At 40.1% G+C, this 18,337-nt stretch overlaps 1 long non-coding RNA gene across 1 annotated transcript; it reads right to left on the bottom strand.

Moving 5' to 3' along the window:
- Positions 1–6,265: 6,265 nt before the first annotated feature.
- Positions 6,266–17,623, bottom strand: LOC134159878 (uncharacterized). The gene is made up of 2 exons (XR_009963340.1): positions 17,517–17,623; positions 6,266–6,597 (listed from the first exon to the last, which is right to left on the bottom strand). It is a non-coding gene; the product is annotated as an uncharacterized LOC134159878 (long non-coding RNA).
- Between the last annotated feature and the right edge of the window lie 714 nt (positions 17,624–18,337).

Below are 18,337 nucleotides of genomic sequence, written 5' to 3'. Positions count from 1 at the left end.
GCTGGATGCGCTGGCCACCTTCCGGAGCTGCACCTCATGCAGGTGGCTAAATACAGAAACAGTGCCCCATTGCACAACATAGATTGAAAGTCAAGGGGTTCTCAAATAATCAAATTCAAGCCAGGTCATCCAGCTTCACATCATACCTCAGAGACAGACCAGGCAGTGCCAGCTGGATAATTGGGATTTAGGTTCTGACCCTCAAGTTGTAGACCTCAGAATAAAAGTGTTGGTTTGGATTTATTGAAGGGCACACATTTCCAGTATTTTGAGTTTGCATCCTTTGTGTCTTCACTTGTGTCTCATAGATCTGCATTGTACTATTTCTAACTTCATTTGGAAATTCTCAGAGTGAGTGACATTATCTTCTCTCTGACCAATGCATCAGTGATGTTCAATGCATAACGATTTAAAGTCGTTACTGCACAGCTATTTAACAGTCACAAGATTTATCAATCCAGCCCAATAACTGCAGTTCAGGATGTTCTTGACATGCATTGGCACAGAAGCAATGATTTTTTTTTCATCACTCCATTGGGATTTTGCTTACGGTGTCACTGGGAATGAAAGCATGCTCTGATGGAATTAAAAAGGTCGTCACAGTTGGCCCCTGAGCATTAGTCAGTAGCATCTGAACAGCTGGTGGTGAGCAAATTGCAGGTCCCTTGTGGAAGTCCATCAGGGTTCTTCCTTCTTGCTTTCTAACATGAAGGAGCAAGAATACGGTACTGGTGCAGTAACTTTGTAACTTTCCTGAAATAATTCCTTTTAGAAGTCACTCTGAATTTTAGAATGTAGATGTGAGGTCTGCTAAATCCTCATTTTGTGTTTCCCAAATACAGAATCATTAAAATGCTTAATTTGAGACAGTGTATTTCCTAGATCAAAACACAGTGGACAAAGTCCTTGCTGGAAGTGTTAGGACACAGGAATCAATCTTTGTTTGTGAACTACAACTGAAGACCCAGATTTGCAAAACTAGGGCAGACAGAGGAGCTCTTATGGCGCTGATATACCACGTTTGACTGACAGCTGGGGGTACCAGCATTGGTCTTTCACGTTTAATGTTCATTGATTTTGTGAACAAGAGATGAAGCAGAGATACTCCAGAGTTGCCTTGAATGGTTATTGGTGGGTGTGGAGATCTGAGAACAAACTCTCAAAAACAGTATAACTTCTTTTCTTTTACAAAAAGTAAACAACACTTTAAAGAGGTGTTTAAAGCTTGAAATGTTTCTGATATTTATTATGCTGTAACTTGGTTGACAGCACTGGAATTTCTTTGACAGCACCAGCCTTACTTTTGTCTAGATAGTGAGGTAGAAACCTAAACCAAGCTGCTGGAGGCTGGATGACCACTAGATGAGAGCTCTTCATATTACCTTATAGATGCTGGAGAAGAAAGTGCAGAACTTGTTTAATGGAATACAGCCATCAGGATATGCTGAGGAATTCCAAAAGCTCTGATGAATGTGGAAGAAAATGGGAGCTCTTGGCCAGGGCTACTGATTCTAGCACTATGGATGTCATTGGGAAAATACTTTTTGAAATTACATCCATGTTCTTTATAACAGCACTGTACTTAACAGAATGGTTACTGAAACTCTCATCTGCGGTATCTGCCTGGCTAATTTAATGTAGACTTACAGTTATCCTTACGGATTATTTTACACAAAAGTACAAAAGGATGAGTAAAGAAAACTGCAGGTTTGCATTGCATAAGAGCCTTTTTCTTCTGCAAAAGCAGTTTCACTCAGAAAACCTGTTTGTTAACATAGTCATAAAAATGCTAGTTATTTTGTTGGTAGAGTCAATGTCTGTGTCTCAATTCACATCCATTCATCAGCACATATTATCATTAAAACTGTTATTTCTAAAGCCCTAGTCCTGTCCCCAAGCTGTGAAGACTTGGGGTTTTAACTTTGGAAATTGTTGTTCATTGCTCAGAGTTGGTCCAGACAACAGCTGTTGCACTCATGAAGGACTAAGTGTAACTAGAGACAGCTCCCCTTCAACAAGTAAGGCAGGTTACCGCTGCTGAAAGACCTAATCCGGTGGGTTCAGGCAATCCTTGAACAAACATATGCACCCAGGATGTCCCTGTGTCCTGTTTATCTAAGGATAGTAGAGTTTGTAGAAGAGCCTGTATTTATAAACCTGTCCTTCTGTTGAAAAAAATCACCCTAAAGCATTCCCGAGCTTAGTGACTGTAATTCTGGCTAATTTTTATTAGATTACATCAATTAAGAAACCAGGCTTTGTCTGTCCTTTCAGATTGTTTCTACCATATTTTTAAATTGTTCATAAATCTCATGTGCTGCTGTAATTAACCACTCTAAAAGAAGGAAACAAAAAAATGAAGGCAAATTTGCTGTGCTCCAGAGATCTGTTTAAGCTCTTCAGGCTGAGGCTCATATCTGTGTTGGTGTAGGTTTTTGTGTAATTTCACCCTGAGCCTTGAGTCCCACTGTAATTAAGTTATTAAATTAAATTAAATAATTGTAATGTCACTCTGTAGCACACAGTTTTCCTTAAACGTACATAGATGTTTATAATTATGTGTAATTATCAAGAACAAAGTTGAAAGCAGTTGGAAATAATTGTTGTTTTATTTAATATTTTAATTATGAATCTATTTAATGAATGTATACATTGTCTCACCCTCTCTAAACACTTTGTATTTCTTTCTAGACGACAGGCGCTGCAGTAAAGAGGCTTCAGATTTGTGTCTGCCTTTATGACAACCAACACAATGGATCCTGTGGGAGAATCACTCGTAACCATTCTTCTCTCTTATTTTCTACTAATTCTAGCTTGAATAACCACCTGCCAGGCTACAGGGGGATTTCCAGGGGATTTTGGAAAGTGGGTATATAGAAACTAATTACAGAAGTAGGAATGATGGCCTAATTCACGTAGGATTCTTGGTTGCCCTTCACAACATACTATTTAAATGCCTTGCAAATGTTGCATCACTATTGATGAATATTCCTTTAGCAGGTTTGGCTTTTCTCTTTCACACTTTCCTGTAGCTGGACAAACATGGGCTTCAGAGCCAACAACTTCATTATTGCAAAAAATCCCAGGGGATCCATACTGCTCACAAAGTGGTCAGGTCCTCAGTTTTATCTCATCTCACAGCCAGCTCCACTGGCAAGAAAAGTGCTGTCTGCAGTACTGTAAAGTGCTACCTCCAGGGTGTAGCACTGACTGTAAGCCCACGGAAACTCGACTGCGCATTGTTCCCTGACAAGCATTATTTCTTCCTGGGGTTTTTGCTGAGCTATCTGGAGTAAAATTGTGAGCTTTAGAAAAATTTTTAGATGGAAGACATCAACAGAACTGTGTTTGATGTTGAGAAACCTCTTGTTCAAAGTTGGATCAGATGAGTCAGTAAAACAATTGCATGTCATCATCAGAAGGTTCAAAACCTCATGCCACACTTTCTGGAACAAAGAAATTCTGCAAGTTTTAACCTCAACTATTTTCTGTTAGAAGCAGGAGAAGGGTGTTTCTTCACACCATGAAACAAGTATCCTGTGCAGATGGTATGACCTTGGCAAGAAAGCGGGAGCCTCTTCCATCCTCCCAGGAACTTCTGTCTTCCTCCAGGACCATGTTGCAGTCCCTTGTGACAGGCTGTGAATGAGAATTACTGCTGGGCTGCAATTAGAAATCTTCCCTCAGTCTTAAGGGAATGATGTTTTGGAGACCTCAAGGATTTCTTCCTCTCCCCTACCCACCCCCGGAAGGCTGTGGTGTTTGATCAGGAAGGAGTGTTTGGGGGAAATTACTGCTTTTGCACTCCTCTTCCTCTGGCGCATTTTTGCTTTCCGGAATGTTTTGCTTTCCCTGTATGTTGTGGAAGAAAGCACATGACCCAACATGTTGGAAGTAAAAGCATCACTTGTGTGTACAATTTCATTAGGTTTGCATTCTTAATGAAAGATTTATAAGGAATTACCTTCTGTGTGCAGTGTAATTGCCGATGATTTTTTGTCATTTAAGGAATGCTGTGTTGCTGTGTGTTGAAGGAGCCTGTAGCACCTAAATGAGCAGCCCATGAAAACAGGGAAAGAGGATTCCAAGAACCTTTGCATAACTGTGAGGACTAAGTTAACTGGAAAGATTAACTATTTCAGAGGTCACTGTGCTTCTCTGAAATCCATCAATCAGTTTTACTGCAATTTCTTTTCCAAGCTAATTAATTAAAGGTCTGAGCTAGAACTTTAATTACATTTTATTGGTCTCTCTTTTTTTTTGCCCTGTCTCCCATCTGTCTACTTTATTCTAACCTAATCTCTAAATATAACTTAACTAAGGTGTTTCTACTGCGAAATATCACTGTAGCATCTGAACGTAATTAAACGACTTTTACTGTTCTCAAGTGCTTTTGGTCAAATGGAGCACAGCTCACTGCCACTTCTATTCAGCCCACACTAATTCTCACATTTTTGAATGATGAATGATCTTATTTTCAACATGTGACTTTATAGCTTTTATATTTCCCAGTATGACACAAACTTTAGGACACATTTCTACTTAACAATTTTCAGTTAAGTGTAAATGACAATATTCCTTTCTCTTCTGATTACCATGTATTTGATTATGATGTTCCAATGATTGTATTATCATGTTTGTAGTTGCAAATTAATTATGCATGTTCTTGATGTGTGTTTTTTAATAAAATCATATTATATTATGCATATATTATATATATATTATGTTTTCTTAAAGCCCCCCCTATTCTCACCCTCTATAGCCTTGATTATAAACCTCATATAAAAGGCACTTTTGAAAATCAAGTAAATCTTAAAAATATCTTTACATTTTAAAAGTCAAAACTAACCCATTAACCAATGACTGGTGCAGACCAGAAAGTACATGTGTTATGTGTTTCTCATGGGAAATTACTTCTGTCAGCATAATTGTAGCTGCCTTCTGCTTGCTAGAAAATCCTTTTTCTAAGTCGCATTTCACATTACACAAAAAAGTTGAAAAATGAATATGTCATAATGCCTTTGCCTTACATGTGCACATACACTCATTTTTCTTGGTGAATGGTAGCAGAGAGAGACTTCAGAAAACAATTCAAAGCATGTAAGTTAGGACCCTGGAATGAGTGATCCAGAGGTGCCCACTTCTCTCTGCTGACTACGCAGGGATCCTGGAAAGCCTCCTCAGCTAACTCAACTGCCCAGATTATGTGCTTAATGTTAAAGACACAGATATCCCTCAGATCTATATTCTGCCTTCAGTACAGCTGAAATGGGGAATCAGTTTTCAACCGTCTATGAAAGGGGTTTTTTTTCACTGTACATTTAAACTACAAGTATGAAAAGCTTTCAGGAGATACATCTAAGTCATTTAAAAGTGACAACATTTGATCCCTCTAAAAAAATCAAGTAACATAGGCTTGCAATGCAAACTTGATCTTGTTACTCCAAAAATTCCCATTTCATCTTTCATATAGTGGTTTGCTTTATCAGCATCAGGAATGGTGTCCTGCCTGTGCCTTAAATATACGTGTTGAAAAGCTGATACCTATTTGCCCACCTGATACCTTTTTATCACATACTAGTGACAGTTACAGTTCTAAGAAGACTGCTGATGTGCAGCCAAAACTACAGTAATATGTATATTGCATTGGCTGTTGTTCACTCTTGACTGGGTGTTATCAAGAGATGCCATATTTACATTGAAAGCTTTTTTTTGTACAAACTGTAGGCTCCTTCACAACCAGAATTAGGCTCTGGTTATGGATAACCAGACTTAGCAAAAGACTATGAAAACAAGCCTAAGTAAGTCCATACTTACTAAACAAGTTCTTAAAAGTTAGCAATGTGCTCTTACGTTGTGCTTAACACAAAATAAATTCAGCAACCACAAACCTATAGAAATAGCTAACATGGCTGTATCGCACCACTGACATCATGCAGTGAGGCATGGCTGCTCCATGTGTGAGGAGAAGTTTTGGCCTATCACCCTCTCATCCACAGTTCAGCTGCATGCAACACGAGATTTAAGTACATTCCTAAGCTTTGCTGAAGCAAGATCTTACACCCTTATGTAAAAGTGTTGAGGTTATGACAAGTTTCTTTCGACTTCAGTGGATTTCAATCAGGGATTTATTGTGGAACTGGTTTTCAGGGAGTCTTTGGTTAAATAGCAAGTTCCATCAAAGACCTACACAGATTGCAGTATCAACTTGCTAGTCTGATACTTGCTCATTCTGTTAAAAGGAGGATGCTATGCCAAATAGATTATTTCTTACATTGCTCCATGTAATATAGCTTGCATAATTCATGTTAAAAATGGCTTTGAGATATTATTGCTAGAGAAGATGCAAAACTACGTACACATAATAATGTGTAGCGAACTATGCTGTAACATAAGTGTCTTTAAACTTTTTAAAAGGAAATGTTATAAGCTGATGGTAAATTTTTTGGATGTTATTTACGTTTGAACTTATCTCCGTTTTCCTGTAGAAACTTCCGTATCCTCTTCCTGTGTCCCTACAAAGTTTTGTACAATGCAGAACAAGAAATGCTACAGGGATTGTGCTCCACCTTTCTCCTTCCTGCTGGGATATCCTTTCTGTAGAGAAATGAAAAGCATGTAATATTCAATTTAAAATATTATTCTTTATCTCAGTAATTTTCTGTTATCTACAACATATCAAGCTGACTACATTGGTTGCAGGAGTACACCATTTTTACATTTTTATGATATACAAGTTTCTCAGCCAAAGTAGCTAAAATCTACCATAAAGTTTCTTGTTTTCCAGAGTCTTATCAAGGGTTCATGTCTAAGCCAAACAAGACAAGAGTGGGTTGGGTTTTTCTCTTCATTGTTTCGACTGAATTAACAGGAAAAGGGGAGTGCTTTACCTGTCTGACACTAGAGCAATATTCATTAGCTCCCACTTTTCACTTGTCTGTCTGTCCAGACTCTGTCTGCATCCTTGTGGGAATTGTAAGGGAATTTCTTAACTCCCAGTAATAAATAAGGAAATCGGTTAGGGCCTTTGATCTGAATTCCAGCTTTAATTCATTCTAAAAGCCAATACTTACAATAAAATAAAGGAACAGGTCTTTAAAAGCTTAGTTAATGTTAATGGACCATTCTCCTGAGAAGTCAGTGTGAGCTTTTACCATTGTACTTAACTCTGTATGTTGGAAGCCTACACACATCTAAATACAAACGTATATATGTATGTTTCTCATTCAGAACATTTAACAGTTCTTCCTCAGCAATAGCAATAAGGCATGATGGTGGTCAAAACGGAAGAGCATTATTCTGTAGTCTGGTAGACAGGGAGGTCAGAAAACAAACTGATTATTCATTTCAAATGAGGTCTCTGTATGTCAAATAGTAAGTTATCCACAGGGATGTGAAATTGAAATAATGCAAAAATGCAGAGACATAAAAATATGCACGTTTCAGACAATTTGTTGAAATACTTACCAAATAATATGAAGTAGATGATTTAAAATTTACATTTACAGAACAAAACTCCTCCCTCTGTGAGAGTGAGATCTGCTGAGTTAAAAGTTTCTTAGAGTTATCAGCCTTTTATTTTCCCCTCACCTTTTCTGACAAGGTATATATTTTATTGGCTTGTATATCTTTCTTCTTGTGCTAAATATAACAGACAAACAGAATAAGGGGAAATGTTCTGACTTGTAGGAAATAAATAGCATAAAGAACAAAATAAGGATGTAGCCAGCAAAATTCATTATTTAAAATTTGTGCCTTTGCTGATTACTAAACTTATTAAGAATTATATGTCAATTTAACTTTCATTTTATCATACCTATTTATATTGTAATGTTCTTGCCTGACTTTAATTCTATAAAAATTATTTCTTTAATAATAAGTAACTTAGCACAAGGCTAACGCAAGACAAAGAATGGTCCCTAAGAAAATCCCCTGTGTTTAAAGCTGCTACAATGATGCTGAAAATTGAGATGAGAGTGCACTTTTTTAGGCAAATTCCAAGATCACAGTTAGCAGTGGTAAATACACTTTTGCATGTAACAAACATTTATGATTGTGTTAGAGCATTTTGCTTTTGTGGCAATGGATTTGACTCCAATTCCAGTTCTGACCAGGCTCTCTCATGTCTAAATTAACAGAACTGTAGTCAAACCATTGGTGTTCCTCTGAACTTTTACTGGGTTAATTATGGACAATTTCAGACACTTGTTGATGTTTCAGAAATAAACATTGGCTTCCCAATTTCAAAGAGGCAGAAAAATCTTTAGCCCATTTTTTACAGAAATGAGTCTTGTCATCCCACACTATGTGAGCGGAGGTGAGAGAACCTTTATCTGTGCGACTGTAGATGTACTTACACACTTTGATGTGTTTGTGTGGTGTCTGCCAGTTCTCCCTGATAGCAGGTAACCCAGCTTTCCCATTTCAGCCAAATTGACAGAAATACTCTCAAAAGTCCAACCAACATTATTGTAGGTTCTATGAAAATTCTGGGAAAATCAGCTCTTGGAATGTTAGTGCTACATCAGGAGGAAGGGTAATTGAGCTCCACAAGCCATGGACACAAGTGAGTCCACATGGTGATAAATACCTTAATTATGTGATTAGAGTCAACTGGAGTTTGCTCTTATCAGGCACCAAAAAACATAGCCAAAATATGTAAAACCATTATGAAGCCAGACTTTATTATCTCTTCCTTTCTGGAACAAATTATTTTCCACAGCTTCACAGAGATATAAACTCTTCTCTTCTTGTCCAACACACACAAGATGCTACTAGGAAAGATTGGACTGTCTTGCAGGTCAGTGTTACACCAGTTACAGATAATAGTCTTCAACCTGCTTCTGTGTGGTTATATCTTTCTTCTTTGGTCCTGGTTCTCTTGATAATCTTGGTTTACCTATCAGAGCCTCATGAAACCACATTTCAGAAGGTATAGATAACTGTGTTCTGATCTCTGAATTAACTTCAAAAGCAGTGCAAACTTTTAAAATATCTTCCCCCATAGCTTACAGGAGTCTCCTTGAGAGCATCATTGTAAAATTGAGTGTGCTAGTGATCTTAACAAAAACAACATTTATTAAAACCAAGGTGAAAACTCAATGAAAACAAAAGAAATGTGTACTTTAGCCTAATTTATCAGTTACATTTCTGATCAGCTATATTACATAAGACAGTCTTAGCTGAGTTTTATAGAGGAAAAAATATAAACAAGCATCTTGGTGAAGAGCTTGCTTCAGTCTCTAGAGGGTTCTCTCATTGCACAGCCAGACAGTTAGTTTTGAACCAGTGGCTTTCTGAACTAGTTTCCCCAATTACATGTATGCATAAGGCTGTAAACTCTCCTTTAGGACTGTAAACTTTCCTCTAGGACAAGCAGAAACCTTTATGTACCCAAACCAGCATTAGTTAAAATAGAGATACGAGACATGCAGGTGGTTGGTTTCATTTAATGCTTACATTAGTGCATTTTTCATAGAATCATAGAATGGTTTGGTTGGAAGGGACCTTAAAGATCATCTAGTTCCAACCTTCCTGCCAGTGAACAGGGGATGCTCTAGTGGAAGACTTTTTACTGAAGGTAAAGAACAACTTCTTAAATGTTTAGCAACTCTTTCAGAGCCTTCATTTTCAGATGTCTTTGTTCACTTAAACCTCATTGCAAGCAACTCCAAACAATTATTTCTTCATCCCAGAAAAACTGTTTCATAATTTGATTAGATTAAAAAAAAAAAAAATCTACATGAGTGTTTCTGTGAGGATTTGATTGATGTAAAAGCACAGCAAAAAGATGAGTGCTCTGCGTAATTCTGAAAACAGTGAAGCCAGATCATGACTTGTGTCTCCTGTGGGAGGTAACCAAGTTGGGCATTTACCATGGTGCTGAAAGGGTTTCCTTTCTCTTCCCTGTACTTCCCCAATTATCATGGTCTGCAAGACCTCCATGCACTCAAGAGCCACATCACTAAAACATGGCAGTAAGCTGTATTTAGAACAGGGCTGCATCTGCCTTTCCAGGTTCCACAGTCCCCACTTCCATTTCTCTCCCACATGCAAAAACGTTCCTTTGGGGACTAATGCTTTCCTCAGTTGAGCAGAACAGCTGTCAAGGGAGTTTGTGAAGAAACAAAAATGAATCACAGGCTAAAGATTAATTTAATAATCTAGAAACAGATGCCCTTGAGGATGTGTGGTATAGTAGAAGAAACAGCAACTTTTATGATGCCTGTCTTTCTCCCAGCATTAATCACCTCTGACTTGCCTCACTGCAGCTTTGCCAGCTTCTTTTAAGGTAGGTCTGCCAGCTTAGAGACCTCTAGGCAAAAAGGAAATCTGGAATTGTAGCATTTCAGTCCTTTTTAATAAGTTGTTCTGCTCACAAAACAACTTAATTTCCGTGGAGCTCTATCAAAACAAAGTTTGTGCCTTTTTTCCAAGATGCATGTTGTTTCATCACTTTTCTTTAAAGTTCTGTGTAACTGTTGTGTAGGGTGAAAGAGGGAACTGAGATGTTATGGGTGCCATGGCAAGGGTGCCAGGAAGTGAAGTGATGAGCAGTTATTGATAATGGTTCTTTGCTTCAGGAATGGAGAACTTACTTAACTGTTCCAAGATCTTTGCTGAACTAGGAGAATATTTTATACCTTTAAGAGAACATTATCTTTCAGTGATCTGCAAATTACTGAATTGTCACCTTTCTCAGGTCCGGAGAAAAAGGGGGGTCATTTGCCTGGAAAATATGTTTTTGTACTTACATGAGGAAGGAGTGGAAACTCAGGTGTCAAAGTTCAGGCTTCTGGCATTACCTGCTAAACTTTTCAATTAAATTGCTTAGAAAGGGTAGGGCAATCTCTGCTGGTAAGATATCAATCATCCTGTCACTGTAACAGGTATATGCTATTTGAGTGACTTCAAGCAAGACTCACACTGTCTGGAGATGACAAAGAGTCAGCTGTTTGTGACCTAAGAATGGGATTCTTCCAGAGTATAGAAGAGAAAATATCAAAGATGGAAAGGATGCAAAAATAATTTAAGTCTGTTATTTCTGTTTTTTTTTGTATGCAGCATGAACAAGTTCTACACTGAAGAGCTGTAGAGCAAAGAGCACATTCATTAAAGAAGAAGTGAGGAGAGGAGAGGAGAGGAGAGGAGAGGAGAGGAGAGGAGAGGAGAGGAGAGGAGAGGAGAGGAGAGGAGAGGATTTGAACTGTGTTCTGCTATATCTAACAGCTTACACCATATACACACTAATATCCCAAATCAGCAGTTATACCCTCAAATGTAGCTGTTTGTGAGCTTATACACCCAACAGAAATTGTGTGTTCTCTAACATTAATGCTTATGCACAGGGTTGTTCTGTACTTATTGTGTTGCTGTATGAGAATACAGTACACTACTGGGTCCAACATTAGAGGATGCAGAGAATTATTGGTCTGTTAGGTAGGACCTGGAAAAACTTAGAAATGGCTGCTTTGACCTGTCATCATTGCCTAAGAAGCTTCAGAAAGACCCTGTACTGATGTGCCAAATTCATTGAAGAATTAGAATCCGTACCTGTGTGTGTAACATTTTACATGTCTTAAAATTCTGAAGAAGAAAAATGGGTAACAACCAAACCCCTGGTTGTAGTCAGAGACATACTTGGTATTTTTTGAGGGAGCCTGTATTTTGAACATCAAAGTTCACTGAGAATAAAGATTAATTTGCTACTGGGAGTAAGAACTGTAGCTGTGTGTGCTAAGTGTTCAACAGATAAGGATGAAGCTTCTAACCCCACTTTTTTTCTGTGTGGGTTTTCAGGTGTGGCTTTTATTTTGTTATTCCTTAAAATAGTGAGAAAAAAACAGTTTATGTTATACTTGTTAAATTGATTGACTTACAGATCTCATTGGGATGAATCTTATGTTTAGCAGATCAGTTGTACAATTTTCTAAACCTTTAAGCTTGGAAACAACCCACACACTGTGGTAGGGTGTATGTGATGTTAATATCTGGAAACTTCAAAGTAGCCTTATTCTCTGATTCATAAAAAATAAACAAACAACCTTTTAAGCAGCATGATGATCAGCTGCAGATAATACTACAGCCTCGTTAGGGCCAGAATTCAGCAAGCGAATTCTTGATGAAGATAAAAGGTCATCTTTCGAAGTCACCTCTAGTTTTTTTTTCACATATGATTCAGAGATTTCCTTTGGCTAGTTAGGATTATTTTGTTTGCTCTCTTCAAGTCATGTCAGTGAAAAATGGCTTCTGCAAATCCTTGCTCACTTTGTTCTTTTTATTGATTTTTTCATGCCTATGATGCTGTATTTTCACCTTATTTTTCACTTTTTAAGATATGTTGTTTTCATATTTTGAGCACATATCAATAAATCTGGCTTCCTTTGCCAAAAAAAAAAAAAAAGTTTTACAGGTCTGGATTTTATTTTATATTCACGTTTAGATTTCCTTCACATCTGTTTCTTTTTTGCAAGTATTCTGAGGGAATACTGCACTTTGCTTGCCTTCTTTTTTTTTTAATGAAAGCACTCAAATTCTGTTCCTGTTTAATTCAAATTCATGTTCAGCTATCTGAAAAATAAAATCCATTTTCAGCTCATTCTTGTTTCAAAATAAATAAGACTATGGTTTTAGGAGGCAGACAGGAAGTTATGCCCTTTTGACCCAAGGAGCTAAGAGGAAGGTTGGGAGGAAGATGATAAAGCAAAGGAGGGCATGATTTGCATGTACTGGTCATAGATCTTTAAAGTTTTAAATTATCCCAGTAGGAGGTATTTGGGGAGCAATCCCAAGCAGAATGCAGAATGTGGAAGCATGTTCTAGTCCACCGCGCTGTTCTGACTTTTTCTCCTTGTTCCCTGGAACCACAGTTTGGATATAGCTATTTCAGCACATTTCATAAAAGGTGAGGGTTCTGTGATCCTTTCAACGGGTTCTGGTTGGAATTAGTGTTTCTATGCACTAAATGCTCCTGAACAATTATGTCAGTCTAGGAAGTGCACATTAGCATGGAAGTAGAAGCCTCAGATACACAGATACTTAAGATCATGATTCCTTTCTGGACCTTCTTCTTCTTCACTCTTAATCATTTCATCATTTTCTTCCTTTTATATATATTTCTCTATCTTGCAGCTTTCTCTCTTTTTCCTTTGTGTTTATTCTTTTTACGCCTCCCAGCCCTCTTGGTAACCTTCCAATGCCTGTTGGAAAGGAAAGGGACAAAGCTTATCTTTTTGCCATTCTGCAGATGAAAATCCAGAGGGTTCATGCAAAGAGGTACAAAAAGATAGAAGGAAGGAGGGCTGTTGCTATGGGAGTCTTCTCTGCTTCCACTCTTCTGAAAAGGCTTATCCTTGGAGAGCCCTGCAGGATTCTGGGGACTCGGGAGAGGGAAGGGCTCTGAAACTCTTGCCTGAAATAGAAATCAGGTAACTTAATCCTCCTTTTATCCCATAGGAACCTGAGGATGAATGGGTGTGCACAGCAAGTGTGACAGCAAGGCAAGAAATTAGAAATAGTCCTGTGGAGTAGGAGGTTAACAGAGAAGAATGGACAGGGGTATCAGGGATGCTTTACACATCTCCTTGGTGTGTGGAACGATAAGGAAAGGCAAGGAATGGCTCTGAGCCTCGCTTGCATTGGCCAGAAGGTACAGCTAGACAGTAAGGTAAGTTACTCCCACCACTGAGCGGACAAGGACCTGGGGAGGAAGTCTCACTGCCAGCTGTCCCAGTGCTCCTTCTGGCCTGGGACAGCTGAGTGCAGAGGCAGAAGTGCCCAGCTAGTAAAGCAAAGCAACAAATTGCATATAGGCCTTTCTCATAAACTCAGTAAGGTTTTCAAAGTCTATGTCATGACATCTTATGCCTTGCCATAGATTTTTCTTAGTGAGTCAAGCACCTGGTGCAAATAATTATCTGCTGCAGTGAGTTAAACTTGTCTTTAATTAAAACTTTCTCCAAGCATCTCAGACATTTGAATTTGTTACCCTTATATTTATTAAATCAAACTTTCATACATCTTTCATACATGGATTGAAGTGTTATTGGAGCTTCAATTTTCAGGCACTTACTCCAGGCAAACATGAGCTTAATAAATGTCTGAAGATTGTGATGAAATTGTGGCAGAGAAGAATTTAATCCAGTCTCTTCAGAATACGGAAATATATAGGCAGCTATAATAACCTTACTTCATACTTGCGTGGATAGACGCATACAAGCTTCTCATGTGACTTCATTCTTGTTGACCATATTTGACAGCTTTTACATATAATTGCCCACTTAATATCTTCCCAATATATTTGACAATGAATAAAATGTAAAGCTGCTGATAAGGTGAATTGTATGTTTCCACTTAAATCTTTATTCATCATTAGGTTCTTTGGTTTCTTTAGAAATGTCCCAGTATTTTGCCTACTGTGTTTGCAGCATACCTGTGCTTAATGCTCTTTTGTTTCCTTTGTCTAGCACAAGATGCTGTTATTCCACAAAGTCCCAGGGAAAGTAAAAAAAAAGGGAGAAAAAAAAGTTAATTTAGGGAGTCAATCTGCTCAGTGTTTTGTCCCAGCATCCTGTCCTCCTGCTGCTTTTTACATGACCTTTTACACTGTGCAGAATTCATTACTATTGTAGAAAACACGGGTTTGTTTCTCACAGAATTTCAAGAAACCCATGCCCTGTTTTGAAGTAGATAGGATTCACAAAATGGCAAAACCATGCCTTCTCCTAAAGCCTCTTCATTCAGTAGCAAGTTAGCTAATTAGACCCTCTAAACAAAAATACCCTAGGAATAACACTGAGCAGAAGGAGAAAATATCATGATTGCTATTTTATGTACCACTTCACTGCAGGACAGCACAGGAACCCTAACCAGGTCAAGACTACATTGTGTCTGTCAGGTGCTGTACACAATAAATAGCAGTTCCTGCTTCAGGAAACATGAAATTTGTGCATATATTTATAGCTAGGTTTGTGGCCCCATGGTAACTCATTTTGTGCTTACCTCTACAAACGCCAGTGTAGCACCCAGAAATGTTTGTTGCAGGACACAAACACCTGTGGTTTTCCCCGGGCTGAATTGCTGTATAGTTTCACTTCCACAGAAGAGTAATAGCACCTTAGTGTAAATGGAGTGGAGTAAGGCCCTAAACACTGAGTTCTGTAACTGAGAGACACTTTATATGTATATATGTTTACTGAAAGGCCTTTCAAAGAGGCATAATTATGCAGGCATCTCTGTGTAATTTGCCTGGGTCAATGCTAATATTAGAAAACACTTATTCTGTGTGTCAGATGTATTGCTGCAGTGTGCAGCCCCTGGCCTGCCTGTCCATAATAAATCACTCTACAGAAGAACTAGACTAACCTGTATCTGTCTCAGCTGCTCTAATTGCAGACCACAAACACTGATAGAACCTAAAATGTTTGCTCTGTCTAGACTGAGTGGAGAAATGGAGGTGCACATTGCATTTGGTCTTTGGGGAGTACCTTCCGCTCCTTTTAAGGAGGCCAAGTGTACAAAAGCAACAAATGTTAATAAACGATTCCTTAAAAATCATTTGGATTAAAAATCATTTAGATTAATATGAAATAATCAGGTTTGAGGGTGTACTTTCAGTCTGGAAGAGCATTTAGCATCACTGGGAAATGCTGGGTCAACTGTCCACCCACGAGTAGGAGGTGGGACACTGCCACCTTCCTTGTCACATCCTAGAGGGGTATGGTCCTCTGCTCACTGAAAGGAGCCAAGAAGGCACAAAGGCTGTCATTGGAGGCACACCATGCCATCCTGTCTCCAGCATCCCTCCTGCAATCCTGGCTGCTTCAAGGGCAGGCAGAGCTGCCCTGGCTATCCAGGTGACAGGGGTGAATCTGTGACCTTAACCAGTAGCCAGTGATCATGTTGCTGCTGCGAGGTCTCTTCCTGCAGGCAGGCAGCTGTGAGAAGGGATGTGAGGCCACATCTCCAGAGGACAGGGGGAAGGAGGCGAGGCCCTGCAGGCTGCAGTGTGAGTGGGGCTCCTGTGTGTTTCCCTCCACCAGGAAGCTGGGCAACCTATTCTACTGGAATTACATTGAAAATGGCAGCCAAGGACAAGCACTGGGGTATTTGCAGTCCAAAAGCCCCATGGCACTCAGAGCTTTGGGTGGCAGGAATGGGCATGCTGGGCTGTGAATCAGCCTCACTCTCCTCAGCGAGCCTACGGCCACAGTTTGAGGCGGGCAGTCACCATCTTGAACCACAGTGCAGGCCTCTGGGCTGGGACGTGTTTTGTGTCCATGCTTGTACTGTCTACTGATGGCTGGGGTGTCTGTCCCAGCACCTCAGCTCTTCTTTGTGGAAATTGTGCTTTTCATTGAAAGGAAAAAGTCACTTTCTAGATCCCAATGTGACTAAAAGGCTCAGGAGCCAGCAAGCATATGAGAACAACTCAAATTACAGTTGATTTGGCAGGGGGAAGTGGGTTTCCCTCAGACATCTCCAGCCCAAAGAAGGCTAATGCATGATTCCTCCAAGGTGGGGTGGGCCATGCTGTGGCTGCATAGCATGGGGCAAAAGGGCTTTCACCTTGTCTTCACCAGGGACTGTAGTGCTAAGACAAAGGGTAATGGATTCAAACATAAACAGAGGAAGTTTAGATTAGATATAAGGCAGAAATTCTTTACTGTGAGGGTGGTGAGGCATTGGAATGGGTTGCCCAAAGAAGTGGCAAATGCTCCATCTCTGACGGTGTTCAAGGCCAGGCTGCACAGAGCCTTGGGTGACATGGTTTAGTGTGAGGTGTCCCTGCCCATGGCAGGGGGGGTGGAACTTGATGATCTTAAGGTCCTTTCCAACCCTAACTATTCTATGATTCTGTGATTCCCTGAGCTGAAATGCAGCTGCCACCCCCTTTGCACTGCAGCAGAGGGGCAGTGGACAGAGATGCAGGTGGTAAAAAGGTGCAGAGGCTGCTCATGGTTTTGCCTGGCATCCATCTTGGACACACGCTGTGGGCATGGAGACACTCCTCTGGCCAACTGTCCCTTTCCCTGTGATTTCCACCTGGAGGTCCCCGAGGGCTTTTCTAAGAGCCCTCAAAGTGGTTGTTTCAGGGTAGTACCAGCAACTGTGGGAAAGCACCCCAGTGGGAGAGCTCCATCCAAATCAGCACCCCTGATCCAGCCTCCTCACAGCCCCAGTGGTCCTGCCTCTGCTGGCCACCAGCACCAGCCACGGTGCCGCCAGCAGCCATGGGGGCCCCTTACACCGCAGCTGAGCTGGAAGCTAAAGGCAGGAATTCCTGACTTGGCTGACCTGAGTCCAAACAACTGAGATTAAGAATGAAAAAAAAAAAAAAAAAAAAAAAGAAATAAATAAAAAAGCAGTTAACTCTTTTCAACTGAGTTAATAATTGATGCGTTTTCCAGTCTTGACTCTTGTCTGGCTGGGAGCAGGAAGCAATGCTCCTGAAAAATCTTTGAGGCAGTGTTTTCACATGTTGCCTTGGCCCATGAGGGTCACAGAAAGCCTACCACCTGGGAAACCCAGGGCTGCTCAGCTTGTAAAAACACAAGCACCAGCACCGCCGTGTCTATCCTCAGAGGACAGGATTGACAGGCATCAATCTGGAGAAGGCTTTAAAGGGTTACTGGGCTGCAAGAGGGAAGGGTGGGGAGCGGAAGGCGCGGGGGGAACCGAGGTTCTCTTACAATCGTCAGATCAAGTCACAGGGTGGAGGAGGATTTTCCAGATCCTTTGACCTTAGGGCTGGGGAGTGAAAGGAAGAGGAAGCACATTTGCACAGATCCTCTGTCCGAGCTTCCTCAGGGAGGGGCTGGGGCCTCCTGGCCTTTTGCTGCATGCAGGGCCATGCGCACACATACACACAGCTAAATAAACATGGGAATGAAGTTCAAAGTAGACCCACAGCAGAAAACCTAATCTACAGGAACCTGCTATTAACACTTGTGTTCACCACCCCCCACCCCCCCACCCCCCCATATCTTAAACATTAAGTGTTTAACCAGCCATAAAAGAAAATATTTGCTGGGTACCAGGAATACCTTGCAGTCCTATAGCACTTTCTAAGATTTTTTCAATCACATTATGAGCCATTAAGCCTGATTATGCCTTTGGGTAGGCACTTCAGAAGACTCAGAGAAGTAGGGAAACTGAGGCATAAGCCATAAATTAGTTGGTGGGGGGCATTTGGGACCCCTGTGGTAGAGGTAGACAGGGAGCAAAGACCCCGTAGATGCCCATCACTTACTTTGCTCCTGACCCAAACAAAGCCCATTGAAAGCACCAGGAGTTTTTTATTGACCTTAAATAGGCTCTGGCTTAACCTCCTCTGCTA

This window comes from Pezoporus occidentalis, unplaced genomic scaffold (assembly GCF_034315485.1).
Source record: "Pezoporus occidentalis ecotype Australia unplaced genomic scaffold, CSIRO_AGI_Poc_V1 ctg152, whole genome shotgun sequence".
NCBI lineage: Eukaryota > Metazoa > Chordata > Aves > Psittaciformes > Psittacidae > Pezoporus > Pezoporus occidentalis.
This window is presented reverse-complemented; position numbering and strand designations above follow the sequence as displayed.